At 53.2% G+C, this 14291-nt stretch overlaps 1 long non-coding RNA gene across 1 annotated transcript; it reads left to right on the forward strand.

Annotated features, from left to right (window-relative positions):
* The first annotated feature begins 2384 nt into the window (after positions 1–2384).
* On the forward strand, positions 2385–6617 carry LOC121106747. The gene is made up of 2 exons (XR_005839698.1): positions 2385–3096; positions 5177–6617. It is a non-coding gene; the product is annotated as an uncharacterized LOC121106747 (long non-coding RNA).
* The last annotated feature ends 7674 nt before the right edge of the window (positions 6618–14291 follow it).

Genomic DNA, 14291 nt, shown 5'->3' on the forward strand with positions numbered 1-14291 from the left:
ATCGCATCCCAGGCGGCGCGTCAGAACCTCGCGCTGGATGTGCCGGGCTGAGCTGAATTATTCGTTTCTCTCCTCTGAGTTCTCTCTGTCCGCTGCCGCTGTCAGAGCAGCGATGCACACCAAGTGCTGCTCAGGGGATCTTTTGCCAAAAGCGTTTTAAATGACGAATGTGAGCCACGTTGGGAGCACACGATTCTGCAGATGCAGGCTCCTACCTGCAAGGGTGGCTGAGCGAACAGGCAGGGCTGCACTCAGAATCACAGAATCACGGAGTGGTTGAGTTGGAAGGGATCTGACAGCCCACCCGGTTCCAACCCATGGGCAGGGATATCTCCACCAGGCCGGTGGGCTGCAGCCCCGTCCGCAGCCTGAGACACCACCAGGGATGGGGCACCCACAGCTCTGGGCAGCAGGGCCAGCACCTCACCGCTGCTGGGGTAAGAATTTCTCCCTTGGTACTGCTGGGAAGGATCTCAGCCCGAGCACTGCCGTCCTGCAAGCACAGAGGACTTCAGATTGTAAAATAGCACGGCAAGGACAGGATGAAAACTCATTAAGTCAGCTGTCCTGTAGGATAGGATTTCAGCCCCTTTGCAGCCATTGCTTTAAATTTACCTTTGCTCTTTGGAAATAAGCCTCTACCCAGTGCTGCTGGGCTGCTGAGCCCTTTTCTGTTGAGCTCCAGGGATGACAGACAACCATCAAGGCAACAACTGAATGCCAGGACTTTAACAATTGCATATGAGATGCATTCCCCTTTTACAGCAGTTATAATCTTCGGATCAGCTGGAGCTGGCAGTGGAAGTTTAACATTAATGACTTATTATGGATGGAAAAACCTTTCAGAGCTAATGAGCAGAAACAGGAGCACTTGGCTCCTACCTGGGGAGGTGACTCCATGGTCACCACTGGTGCTGGGAGCAGGGCTGGGGTGATGGCCGTGCTGGGTGCACCTGGGTGCAGAAAGGGCTACGAGGATCTCAGGGAGAAAGCAGCCAGGAGCCCATCCCGCAGCCATCTGCCAGGTGCAATGCCTCTCCTGCAATAAACGTTCCTGGGAGCAGCATCCAGACAGGGACAGCTGTCAAGGTGTGAAAGAGGGGGACTTCAGTTTTAATCTTGACAGCCAGGCGAAAACAGGACCCAGCAAGCTTCATGATTCGTTTTTGAGCAGATCCCCTGGGCAAACAGAAGAGGGTGATCAGGAGGACGCTGTGTGCCCTTGGGGTGTTGGCATCTGCTGGGCACACCTCGGGCACACAGTGCCTCACTGCCAAGCAAAAATAAACAAATGCAGCAAGCCACAAAACAGAGCAGCATATGATGGGGACAGGTACTTATGCAAATAGCTGTTAACACTCAGCCAGACAGAGCTGATAAGCTCCCGGGCCAGCTGGAGGCTCCCGCAGCCCGCTGAAGGGGGAGGAGGAGGACCGCTTTGGGATGACAATAGAGAACCTAAAAGCAGGAGTGAGGTGCAGAGCTGGCAAGGCTGCACGGGTCTGCATTGCTTCCTTACTGACCCACTGCAGCCCGGCTTGGCCATCACCCCGCTCCCAGAAGCATCCCTGTGATGATGCCCACCAGGCTAAGCAGTGCCATCTGTGGCAACGAGGAAGAAACCCTCTGCCTTGTGAGGATGCAGCACGAGGAGCACAGCGGGGTCCCCCAAGGCTCACACAGTCCGCACAGTGCTGGCCAAGCACCCCGGGAGCACAGCTGAGGCAAATCCTCCTCCTGTGATGCTGCTGGGGATCCCCCAGGAAGCAGCATCTCTGCCCTGGCTGGGCTGCTGGTAATCAGATAGAAGGGGTTTAAAATAATCACGTCTAAGCAGCTGAAATCCACATTGGAATAGGTAATGGGGTCAGAAGACAAGCGGTGCAGCCAGAGGAGCTGGGGGGCACCAGGTGGGGCACAGCATGTGATGGAGCCAGGGGCACACTCAGCACCCCGCTCCTCCAGCACTGGGCAACTGGAAACCTGCGGGGAAGACTCCACACGTCCTGGGGCATTGCTCTTGGGAAGATGACACACACCAAGCCAGGGAGCCCCCAGGGTTGAGTTTCTTCTTCTCTCCCCATTGCATCCAGCAGCAGCAGCCCGAGCCAGGCAGGATCCTGCCGCCCCAGAGCTCTGCTGCTCTCAGGGCTCAGTCCCAGCAGCTCTGGGATGCAAGAAACCATCCTGCTCCTGCAGCATCACTGCACACAGGGCCCCAGAGCCAGCGGGGCTATCTGCAGCCCCAACACCCACCTCCAGGAGAGGGGAAAGGAGCAGGAAGGAAAGGAGGGCACTACCGCCAAGCGTAGAGAATGTTTGCTTTGCAGATTTCCAGCTCGGGTTAGTGACATAACACTGTGATGCTGAGAGGCTGGAGCTGGGCCTTCCTGTGGGATTCCCCGAGGAACAAAATATTACTGCGATGTAAAACCGAAAATTGAAACAGCCTGGTGATTCACCAGAGAAAATGCCTCTCCCTTTTCCCAATTCAGTGAGGCGGAGACGAACGTTGTGGGGATTGAAAGAAAAAGTGAAAAAGCCTTTAATTAATCCCCGGAGGTTAAACGATGCCAGATACGGACAGGATTCCTCCCCTGGAGCAGGGATGCGGTGCTCCGGCTGCAGCACAGGGCTGGGGGGGCTGAGGCTGCTCAGGAGAGAAGCTGCTGCTCACAGGGACTTTTGGAAGCGCTACCTGCCCCAGGGAGACCTGCCGAGTTCAAGGTCGGGTTTGTTTGTCTTCCGTCCTGACAGACACCGAACGTTTCGTAATATTCAGGAAGTCCCTTTTATCAGCTTCCATTCAATTTATAAGATTAAGAGGATGGAAAAACAAATACTGCTCCTGGATGGAAAGTGCTGGCAGCGGCCGGGCCAGCACTGTGTTTGTGTGAGGACTGTTAATAGGGCATCTCCTGCTTCCCCGAGCCAGGAGGGGCTGCCTGCAAAGTGTGCTGCTTCTTGTGAGAAGGGCTGTGCTGGGGGCAACGGCTTTGCTCGATGTGCAGAACGATGAGTAAAACACAGAGCACCGCAGCTCTCACCGGAGGCTGAAGGCAGAGCTCTGTGCTCAGAAAGCGCACTGGAAAAGAGGTGAGAACTCGTAGAGGGAGGGCAGGGCGAGACCTGGGCTGGGCTGAGGTGTGGTGTGGGAGTCCTGAGCTCTCCAGAGGGGGAGACACATAGATAGAAATTTCAGACAAAGTTAAAATGTAGTAACAAGGAGCTCTGGAGCTCAGTGACTGCTGGGGGAGACCTCAGGGCCTGGCGGGATGCTCAGCAATAGCAGAGCTGCGAGCCCAGCTGTGGAAGGGAGCACAAAACCTGAGCAGGTGCCATGCATACACCTTCCTCTTACTGACTGCTTTGTGCAGAGCTGCATTTCTCCTTGAAGCTCAGAGCTGCAGATTGCATTTGAGTCTGATTACAGAGCGGCGGTAATTAAACCTCGGGAGCATTAAGTTAACGAAACGCCTGGATTGTATCATGATGCGAAATTGGGAGTGAGATTCCGATCTTCACAGTAACTGAAAGCTGTTGGCTGTTTCGCAGATAACTCATTTCCTCAGCTCACACATGAGAAGACCCTCCCGCAGTTTGCTTTTCCCTTGTGCAGACGCACACCTTCCTCGAGGAAGTTCAGCAAACGCACCGCCAGCCCTGCGTGCCGCTCCGCCTGCACAGCAACCACCTTCAGCACGGCACGGCTCTTTGATAACACTTTTCAGGACCAGCACGGTTACCTCCATGTAAGAAACACGCCGCAATTAGCAGCAGTGTGCTGTCGGGGCAGCACGAGCAGAAGGCGGTGAGGCTGCAGGCTGCGCCCGCTCCGCTTCGTGCAGGCACCGGTGAGATCAGTTATTCTGATAATCACACAGTTGCTCGTACAGGAGACCGTGCTCCGACACTTTCAAAGGACAGATGTTGCCGCACAGGCTTTTGTCGTTGGCTTTGTGAGTAAAGCACGTCCTCCCAGCAACAGGTTTACCGCAAAATCCTTCCAGCTCTCGACGTCTGCAGAGCGGGTATTACTCACCCAGTTGCCTTCTTATGCGAACGTGCCGGCAGTGGGATCGCGGGATGAACCGTCTGAGCAGCGCTGCTGGAGGTACCCATCCCTCGGTAGCAATCGGCCCGCAGCTAAGAGCGGCCTCAGCCGTGTGCTGAGTGGCAGCAGCTGTCACAGCACGTGGGAGCACACACACACAGCCACATCTGCAAGGTGTGGGGAGAGCTCCCGGCATCCCCGCAGCGCTGCCTGGGAGAGAAGCGGCAGGAGGAGATGCAGTAAGGGCACAGACCCACTGCGCCCTGCTAACACCCACTGCCTGCCCATGACAGCAGAGCGCCCGATGGGACCCCATTGGGGTGAGAGTGCCGCCTCCCAGCAGCGCTCCCATCGGCGTTCCTAAACCAGCAGCGCGTGCACTTCTGGCGGGTGCTCCCCAGTCCAGGTGGAGAGTTTGGGAGGAGACAATGCCTCACTCCTCAGTGTCTGTCCCACCTGCATGGAAACACACCAACCCAAACCCAAAGCTGTGATAAAGGGTTCTCTGCAGAGAGAGAGGCGGTTGCTGCTGGGGCGGATGAGAGTTAAGACAGTGTGATGGTGGCTTTCAGTTTGAAGAGAATCAGAAAGAAGGAGCTGCTTTGTAGACGTCCGCGTTTGCTCCTGAAAGAATCTGAGTTATTCTATTACTCACATCAAACGAAACCCGAAGGAAGTGCTGTGCTCTGCACCCAGGATCTCACACCTCCCCTGCATCCCACCGCGCTGTGATGGGATGCTCTCCCAGTCCAGCTGTTTGCATACACAGACCCAACTCCCCCATCTGCATCCAACGCTCCTACCTCGCACCTTTGAACTCTCGCATGAAAGAAATTGATGTAAAAGGAAAACGTTCTCAAACCACGCAAAGAAATGAAGGCAGATGAGAGTTCTTACCATGTCTAGATTTGGGGCGGAGGAAAGGCCGGCTGATAATCGTCCGCATTTGACAGGACAAGCATAACAATCTTTGGAAACCCCATCTAGGCATTATTCTGCATTCTGGCATTGAGGACAGCATTACTTGATTGCGTCTTTGCTCGGGAATGGGCAGACTGGGTTGGTGGTTTGGAAAAATACGAGTAAGCATCTATTTTTTAATTATTGCTCTTTCTTCCACAGACCACTGCCATTTGTGATTTGAGTGATGGGCAGAGTTGGGAAGGATAAACCACCGCAAGACCAGACTTCCTCATTGTGATCTTCTGCCTGGAAGTTCTGGAACTATCAGGAGAAGCCTCATCTGTGTGAAGCTGCTGTCAGATGAGAAAGCATTTGGCAGAGTGCAAAGCCGGGGCGCCACCCCTGCTTTTTGATGCCAATTGGTGATGACATCAAAGGAAATACACAGTGATCGAAATATACATTGGAAAAATACTCCAGTATCCCCCAAAGACTGCAACAGAGCTGCAGAGCAGAGCAGCCCAAATCCCCGCTGCCACCCTTCCCGTGTTGCCATCGCAGCACCGGGCCCAGTGGTGCTCTGGGGCTGTTTGGAGGAGGAGCGCAGCACAGGGACGTGGATCAGCCACCCCTGTCTGCAGAGAGCCCGCAGCATTTGGGATTTCTGTGCCCCCAAAGCTACACAGCACTGCCCTTCCTTTGAGCAGGTGATGGATGGGCTGATCCTCTCCTTCCTGCTCTCCTTGTTCTCAATCTCTGCCCTCGGCAAAGCATTGCCCACCACGACGCAAGCAAGGTCTTTGCCCTCCATCCCTTTACATCCCCATCCCCACGGGTATGAGTGCCTGCAGAACTGCAGGGCTGTCCTTCTGGCTGCTTACGGTGAGCACCTGCAGCTCAGCTCTCAGACAGACCCTCTCATGGCCGCGCACCGCTGCGCTCCGGGCCCTCACATCTCAGAAATCTCTCCCTGTACTTCAAGCAAACTTTGTTTTCAGCAGAAACTGCTCCTTTCAGCCTTCACCTCCAAACCAGGCCTGTGTTACGGCAGCTGAAAGGTCCCGGTTAAGTTAGAGGAGGAAGCTGTGCACAGAGCCACGGAGATGTGCATCTGCCGCTGCAGGAAAGCAGCAGCGCGTTCCCATTGCAGCACGCCGGCAGTTGGGCCAGCCCTGAATTACATGCTGGAGTGAGAGCTTCCCTTGTGGTCACACAAAAAAGAAAGGCTTTAAAAACACCATTTTAAATGGTGCCCAGGGGTATATTTAAAGAACAGCTAGCCAAATTCCACACTGCTTCGGGCCGCTGGAACGCCGCCGGGCTGCGGCGGGGCTGCAAAGCAGATAAGAAAGCGCAGCGCTCGGCCAATTAGTTTTAACCATCATTATATAATATTGATGTCACATTGAATATACATATATATATTCTGGCGCGGCGGCTGAAATTAAATTGATTTATTAAGTTGATACCGCGCGCCGATGCCAAGCTACCAGGTAATTGATCAGCTGCCTCCAGTGAACTCCAACGTGTAATTTCCAGCGCAATTTGACTGATCAGCAATACCATAATTGGTTGCAAATGTCCTTCCTTCTATTTGTTTTGTTAAGTGGCTTTTTCATTAACGCAGCGGAGCCAAGTAAATAAATATGACTTTACTATTGGGCTGAAAGCAGACAATAGTTGAGCAGCGGATCCAACCCGGGACAGGGCCGTACGATGCTGCACGGCCAGCACTGGGTTTTTATATCCTCCCAGTTTTGCTGTGTTTTGTGTTGGCTTTAGAACGTAACTCCTTTTAGCAAAAGGGACTTGGCTGACAGCGCGCCCTGCAAAGCGCGGATCTATTGGATTTATGCCCCCAAATGTCTTAAGTCGACAGGTTTGCTACAAAGCCAAGCTTAGCTCGTGGCACTCAGATGGCCCTGCAGAGAGAGCACACTGAGTCGGGTCCCCAGGAAGGGGCACCTGAGAGGCAGCACACAGAGCAGGCAGGGCCTGGGGCGGTCTGTTGGAATAGAAAGCTGAAAGTACACTGTGGCAGCACAGCTGTCCCATCAGGTACAGCATTGGATAACTCGCGTCATTCCCAGAATGTGTCCAGAACATTGCTTTCTGAGTGTGCAATTCCTCAATTCGTGCTCTGCAATGCTTTCCCCAGCTCTTATTTTATCCTCTCCTATCAATTATGGCCCATTTCTGGCTGTTTTCTAAGCACTTGTAACCGTGTGAGCCTGGGCGATGAATTGTGGCTATCTGGTGACTTCCCAGCAATGAAACGTTATTGCAGACCTTTCACTGAGTCACCACAACACATCAGAGGAGCACGGGCAATAAAAAATCATGTCTGAAAGAATAAAGGCGTTGAGTCAGGAGAGAAGAACTAATCCGTTATTTCCAACTGCTCTCAGCACTTCAGGACTTTATATCCGTGCCTCTTTTCGTCCACCAGACTCTGCCAAGCAGAATCATTGTTTTACTTCTGGTAGCTCCTTGAAAATGTTCAACAAAGGCTTATTCCAGTGCGAAGACATGCAAGGCTAAGCTCCTTACTCGAGGGGCGTTCTTTGGCCTTCCCATTTGGACCTCCAAGACACCAATGTGTTGCAAAGAGGCACACTCCATTAGTGACCCTCAAACCTACCCACAGAAGAAACTGGGATGATGGCAGTTGGGATCTGTTGTCCCTCTCCTTTTGCCTATTGCTGAGCTCCAGATGGTAGCTCTGCAGCACAGTGAGGTGTGAGCAAGGAGAAGGGGAGCAGCCGTCCCTCCAGGGCCACGCAGGCACACACGGTGCAGGGCTGAGGTCTGGGATCCTGTGTTTGCTTTATGAAGAGCTCAACACAGCCATTACTCAGCAAATAACAGCGAGAAACAGGTTTGTAATTGGTTTGTTCAGACTGCAGCCAATTATTAGCACTTACTATGGTCTCGTGTATGTAAAACCCAGGGTGAATGCTGTCATGTAAGGGCCTGTCCTGCAGCGTCAGCTCTGGCTACGAGCTCAGCTGAGTGGGGTCACAGACAGCAGCGCATGGCTCAGCACAGAACCCCTTCCTGTTTAGGCTTTGAGAGCCACAGAATCACAGAATGGTTGAGTTGGAAGGGACCTTCCAAGCCCCTCAGGTCCCCATTCCCTGCAATGAGCAGGGACACCCACAGCTCCATCGCAGCCTGTGCTGGGTGCCTGCACCTCCCCGGGCAGCCCGTGCCACCCTGGCCCTGCAGACAGATCTGTGGGGAAGCACTCCAAGGGCTGCTGGGTGGCAGCGGAGGACACAGCAGCGCTCCAGAATAAAGCAGGAGGTTTCTTAGCAGCATTTCTTGCTTCTGTCACCAAAGGCGCTTCTTCCAAAACCCAAATCTCAACTTCACCAGCCCACAACCTATCTAAAATCTAGGGCAGAGCTGCTGGCGAAGCACGCAGCAGAACCAAAGCTTGCTTTTCACGTGAAGAATGAAGCTGGTGTGACCTGGCTGATCAGAGGCTTCATTCACTGGGGGTGGGGCCATTTCCCCCATGGCCTTACAGAGGAAAGCTGCCAGCAGGCAGGCTGTGAGCAGCCGAGGGCACAGGGCTGCCCGGGCAATGGGGCTGCTGGGCTGCCAAGGCACCGTGGAGCATCCCTCCCTCACAGCACAGCACTGGTGCCAGTGACTAAGCAGTTTCCACAAATCAAGCTGCAGCAGATTTCAGAAGCCTAATAATAACGTGGAGATGTAAAAAATAATAATAGCGCGGCGGTTTTAACGTTAAAAAGGTCGCAGATAAGTGTAATAGGCATTCTGGTGTTGAGACTTGCAGCTTGGTTTCGAGCAATTTTAACACTCTGTTTGATGTCTCGTCTCAGGGAGTTAGAAACTGGAATTCAACAATGCAATTAAAACGCAGCCCTGATGTAATCTGAGCTTCCTTCTACTGCTGCCCTCGCTGCTTCACCTTTTCCTCCTTTGCATCCCACAGGTCAGAAGCACTGGTGCTGCCCTGCAGGGCCCTGCATGCCCAGGGGTGCCCCCAGCCCCAGCCCCAGCAGTGCTTGCCTGGAGCAGCAGGTGCCACAGAGCCCACAGCTGGCTGACCCAGCTCCCCAGGTGCTGCCCAGCACCTTCAGCCGTGCGTGCCCAGTGCGTCCAAAGCTCTGCAGCTGGCACAGAGCAAGTGCAGCTCATTGCATTTATCGCAACTGCCTCGTTCCTACTTTGCTTATATCGGTACAACTTAATCCAACTAATTGCCATCACGAAACAGAGCACGTTAAGGCCCTGGCCATAGAGAAGTGCTGCACTGCAATGGATGTAATCCCCAAAGGGTCCTGCATCTGTACCTTCCCATTAGAAATTCTGAGCTCCCATCTGCACAGCACATCTCCACCGAAGGCCTCCCAGACCTTTGATGTACATGTGCTGGAGCACAGTTCTGCAGAGCAGGCACACCACTACAGTGCGTTCAGTACCAGCAGGACGAGGCGCTGCGAGCTGCAGACATTCCTATGGCAGCATTAATGGAAACATTATGGAGCACCGTCTCTGTATCACTGCAGCTTTGGTTGCATTGGGGGACCCATCTTCCCAGAGCTCCCAGTGCAATCCAGGAGAAGCCTGAGCTCCATTCCCACTGTCAAGTTATTCTGTCAGTAGGGGATAAGACTGGAGAATTTAATTCATACGCTGCAGCATAACATCACCACCACATCATAATGCAAAAGAGGATCATGCTGATGGCACTGTCAGGGTGTGAGAAATAATGTTAGCAGAAAGCAATCCGGCTTTATACCACTTCAGTCTGCTGGTTAACCTGCTACAATGCACCCTCTGTGGATGGGGAAATGGAGGCACAGAGCAAAGGCTCTGTCACATCTGGGGCATCTCACAGCACTGTGGGGCCAGGGCTCTGCTCTGGGCTATGGGAAATCCAGCAGAAATGGCTGCATCTCTGTGCCCTAATTCCACATCCATGGAAAGGGGATAACAATGCACTCTGTTGTGAGGTGCTGAGCCACAAAAGCTATTATGGGAGCTGTGTAAGTTGCTATAAATACCTGAAGAACGAGGACATTCGGTGTTACACTAACAGAATACAAAGTCTGTATGAGCCTTTGCATCTGGAGATGAAGGATTGAGATAACTCCAGGAAGCTGCAAAATCTCTCCCGGACCTTCCCTCGCAGCACTGCTGTTCTGCTGAAGGCTGAGGGCCATCCCTGCCCCTTACAGATACGGATCTCGAGAGCTTTCAGGCTGCTCCTGGCTGAATTAACTTCCACAGGGAGGAGGTCACCGCCTGAGCAGTGAGCAGCAGGGCTTCTGAGCTCCCTTTCAAGCTCCAATCGAGCCAGCACGGAGAGGTCACAAACCGTTTTACCCCTCCTGGCTTTCTCCTGAAGTCGGGTTGCTTCGAGGGCCTTTCACATCACCCAGAGGCTTTCCCCTGCCAGCCCTAGCCCTTTTTCCACAGCAAAAGCTGCTCAGCCTCTGCACAGCTGTGACCTCCACTCCAGAGACTTTCCTGCAAGCTCCAGCAGATGCAGACAAAGCAAAGGTGCAAACCTTAAGGCAAGGGGAGGAGAAAGACCTGCCCTACACAGGCAGTGCAGCAAAGCTCACATGGAGCAATGCATCTCCCCTTGGGAGGAAGCATTTGTTCCTCCAGCACCTCCTAGGGCACAGCAGGTGGGCTTCCCACAGCTCCCTTTCCCAGCCCCTAGGGAGGAGCCCAGGGACACCTCTGCATTCATTGCACACAGAAAGGCCCCCCGAGTAGAGCAGGACTCCTGCGGGACCAGAAGGAAATCAGGGCTAATCCCCATCCTCCTCCAGGGCAATCCCCAGCCCTGTGTAGGTTAACCGAGCAAAGGGGCTCCACATTCTGCCATTCCCAATGCTGTGCAGTAGCTGTGATGAGAGGGAAGGAATAAAGAAGCAGAGAAGCTGTCAGTAATCCCATCTCACTGCTTCTGCTCCCGGACAGATGATGTTTTATGTTGACAGCAAAAGGGAGGTGCCTCGGGCAAAAAAAGTACCACAGAGAATGTTTTGCCACCCATGGCCTCGTCAGAACGTTTGTTCTCGGGCAGATGTTCCATTTCTGATTCAGCTGTTTTCAACAAATGGATCCACACCCTTTGCTGAGGACCCGTGCAGGTGGAAAACTGGCAGAGCTGCAGCAAAACGGCGCTCAAACGCCTTTGTTGAGCCATAGGGGACGGGGTATACCTCTGTGCCACGAGGTGCAGAGCCTGATTAAAGGGTGGTCTCCTGCCCACATCACCCAATGGAGCTGGGGAACAGAACGTGCTCAGAGGGGGCTCCTGGCACAAGGCAGGATGGAGCGTCCCGGGGGAGAAGCAGTGTGTGCTCCTACCTACACCGGTGTCATTCCACTTAGAGAGCTCCCGTTCAGCATTTCAAGCTTCTCAGTAGCTAAATTCTCATATCACCGTTTCTGTTTGCAAGAGATGGCAATGAGAACTGAAAGCATTGGGCAGAGCTGCCCTCAGACTGGTGGAAAAAAAGAGCCTCAGCACAGAAACAGCATATGCAGTAATGCACCTATACACGACTGTCAACATCCAATGAGAAAGAAAGGATCAGTTTAATTGTCAGTCTCAGTTCCATACATATATACACACAACCAGGGAAATCCTGCACCTATCGCATTAAGACGTGATGAAACCACTTAGCTCCAGCCATGAGCTGTGTCAGAATGTGCTCCCAGCACAGCAGCAGCCCTGCTCACACAGTACAGAACAGGCGCTCAGCTTGGAGCATCCCACCTCAGTAAAGCATGAAGTTATTTGATCGGCCTTCACAGGCAAGAGAAATAGATATTAGTGTCAACGACATCGATTGTGATTCATATTGAGTATTTAGAAACAGATTTCTAAAGGTGCGTGGCCGTTGCAGAAGCCCCAGCAGCACTGCCCTGAGTGATCTCCAGCAGCTCTCAGCTCCCCAGCAGTCCCACGCTGCACCTGACATCTTATCTGGAACCACAGCCACTTCCACCCCAGCACCTGCTGCCAGGAGCTGTTTGGCCACATCCTCAGCCCTTCTGGGAACGCCCTGCTGCCCTCCACTCACTGCTTATCCCAGCACACGGCGTCGGAAGGGGACGTTCAGGCCGTGCTGTTGATCTGTGCACACACAAGTCCTGCTGGGCTGTCACTCCTGCAGACAGCCTTCAAGCACGAGGCTGACCCGGGCACGTTGAACACAGAACGTGCCTTGCAAATGGCATCCAGCAACTACAGACACAAAGAGCAAAGGATGATTTCCTGACTGTTTCCACACGCAGAGGACATCTCTCAGCTGTCCTCAGAAGGGACAGCCCTGTTCCATCACACAGCTTCTCCCACACTACACAGGATTTAACTACGCTGCATTTTCATGTGCTGGAACCACTGCAAAGATACAACAAAGACTGCTACTTAACTCTGACTAATTTGAGTATATGACTGAGTTAAGCATAATTCCACTAATACTGATTAATTCATCAGCGTTCATTAAGGTGAAGTGACAAACTCAGGACTGATATGAGGTGCTGTTAGATTTGCACACCGGTGCACACTGGTGGTCACCGGTGCTCACAAACCAACAGCAGCCCAGGAGAGAGCAGAGCCCTCCGGCTCAGCACATCCATGCCCCCAGCTGGGCAGCAAGTCAGATTTAGACAACTCCCTAAGTATTAGAGTAACACACCTGGGGAAAACCCAAGGGAAGAGACTTTTGCATGCGTGCTGCCACAGCACATCTCCTGCACACACAGCCTGGAGCTGCAGGAGAGTGGAGCTGGCTGGGGTGAGCGCAGCGCTGGGAGCTCAGTGCCTCCAGCTGGATGTGGCTGTGGGCAGCCTGGCCTGCTGGTCGGCGACCCTGCACATAGCGGGGGGGTTGAAACCAGATGATCATTGTGGTCCTTTTCAACCCAAGCCATTCTATGATTAGAGCTACGCAAAGCTCCAGCCCCAAGCAGTGCTCCCCAGCATCCCACTCATTCGTGGCACCTCATTTCCCCTGGCACCAACACCAAGCTCTTCAAGCAGCAGACACAGACACCTCTCAGTTTTGGTGTTATCCAGCATTCTGGGGAGCAGTTCACAGAAATCTAGAATTCTCCCAGCTGACCACCACCAAACCCTTCCAGCACCGCTGCTGGCACTTTCCTAAAGCTTCACACAGTTTCCATTGCAAAGCCACAGAGCTCCAACCCCTCTCCCTTACCGCTCCCTCATCACAGAGCACTGCAGTGCCCATTGCTTCCCACTTACAGGCACTGCCCCCAGAGCACTCTGATTCCATCCCAGCCACACTGCATTCCCCCCAGCCTCCCCAGGTGCATTTTCAAGCCTCCAGCACACGCTCGTTTCCTTTCATTTCATCAAAGCCTTGCATTTCTTTTTGGTGACACGATTTGTCAACACATTCGGTTCGTAACAGACAAAAAAAAAAGGCTGATCAAAGAATAGCAGGTAACTCTTATTTACCGTGTGAGAGCAAACCAAATTGCTGCTATAGCTCTGTATTAGCAGCTCTGTGCCTTTCTCAGCATTTCAGCTGCAACGCACTCTTCAACTCAGGACAGACAATTTAATAACCAGAAGGGAGGGAAATTTCCCCTTCAGACAAACAGAGCTCAGTGCCAACACCACAGTGCAGAGAGCTGCAGCCTGCAGGCAGTGCACGGCCCCGGGCACAGCGCTGGATTCAGACCTGGCATGGGATGAGCAGCGCATGGCTGTGCAGCCACGCTACAACGTGGTAGGTTCAGGATGCTTATGGTGCTGCTTCACTTGGTGAGGGAGCTGGAGAGAAGGAGAGGGCTGCCAATACCAAAGAAAGCAGCGACTGGCAGTGTTTGTTGAAATTTAGATTCAAATTTCAGTTTGCAATAAGCCCCACGTTATTTAGATTCGTCGCTTTGTCCAAGCTGGGATCTGAATGTCATTGCTTCTGCCTCCATGTGGGCACAGCTCTGCTGCAGGAGGACATAACCCCTGCGCCCTCCTGCATGCCCAGGAAGGCCCTGGCATGCCCCAAGGCTCTACCCCTCCATCTCTCACACTGTGCTATTCCTGTGGCGTAACCATTCCTATCACTTACTTAATCTTCATTTCCTGCAGACCTCATAACTGCCCCAGGCACTGAGCTCCCCACGGCCACAGCTCCTCCCAGCAGTCCAGAGCTGCACATCATACCCCATATTGCTCTTCTTCCCATTCCAAGCAAATCTGCCCCAAGCAGCCCCCAGAAGCAGCTATTTCGGGGCCAAAACGCCCACTTGTGCCCTCGCCTGACCCTTGAGTTTGTTGGAATGAAAAGTCTCCCTTTCCTTAACA

The sequence above is a fragment of the Gallus gallus genome, chromosome 13, assembly GCF_016699485.2.
Source record: "Gallus gallus isolate bGalGal1 chromosome 13, bGalGal1.mat.broiler.GRCg7b, whole genome shotgun sequence".
NCBI lineage: Eukaryota > Metazoa > Chordata > Aves > Galliformes > Phasianidae > Gallus > Gallus gallus.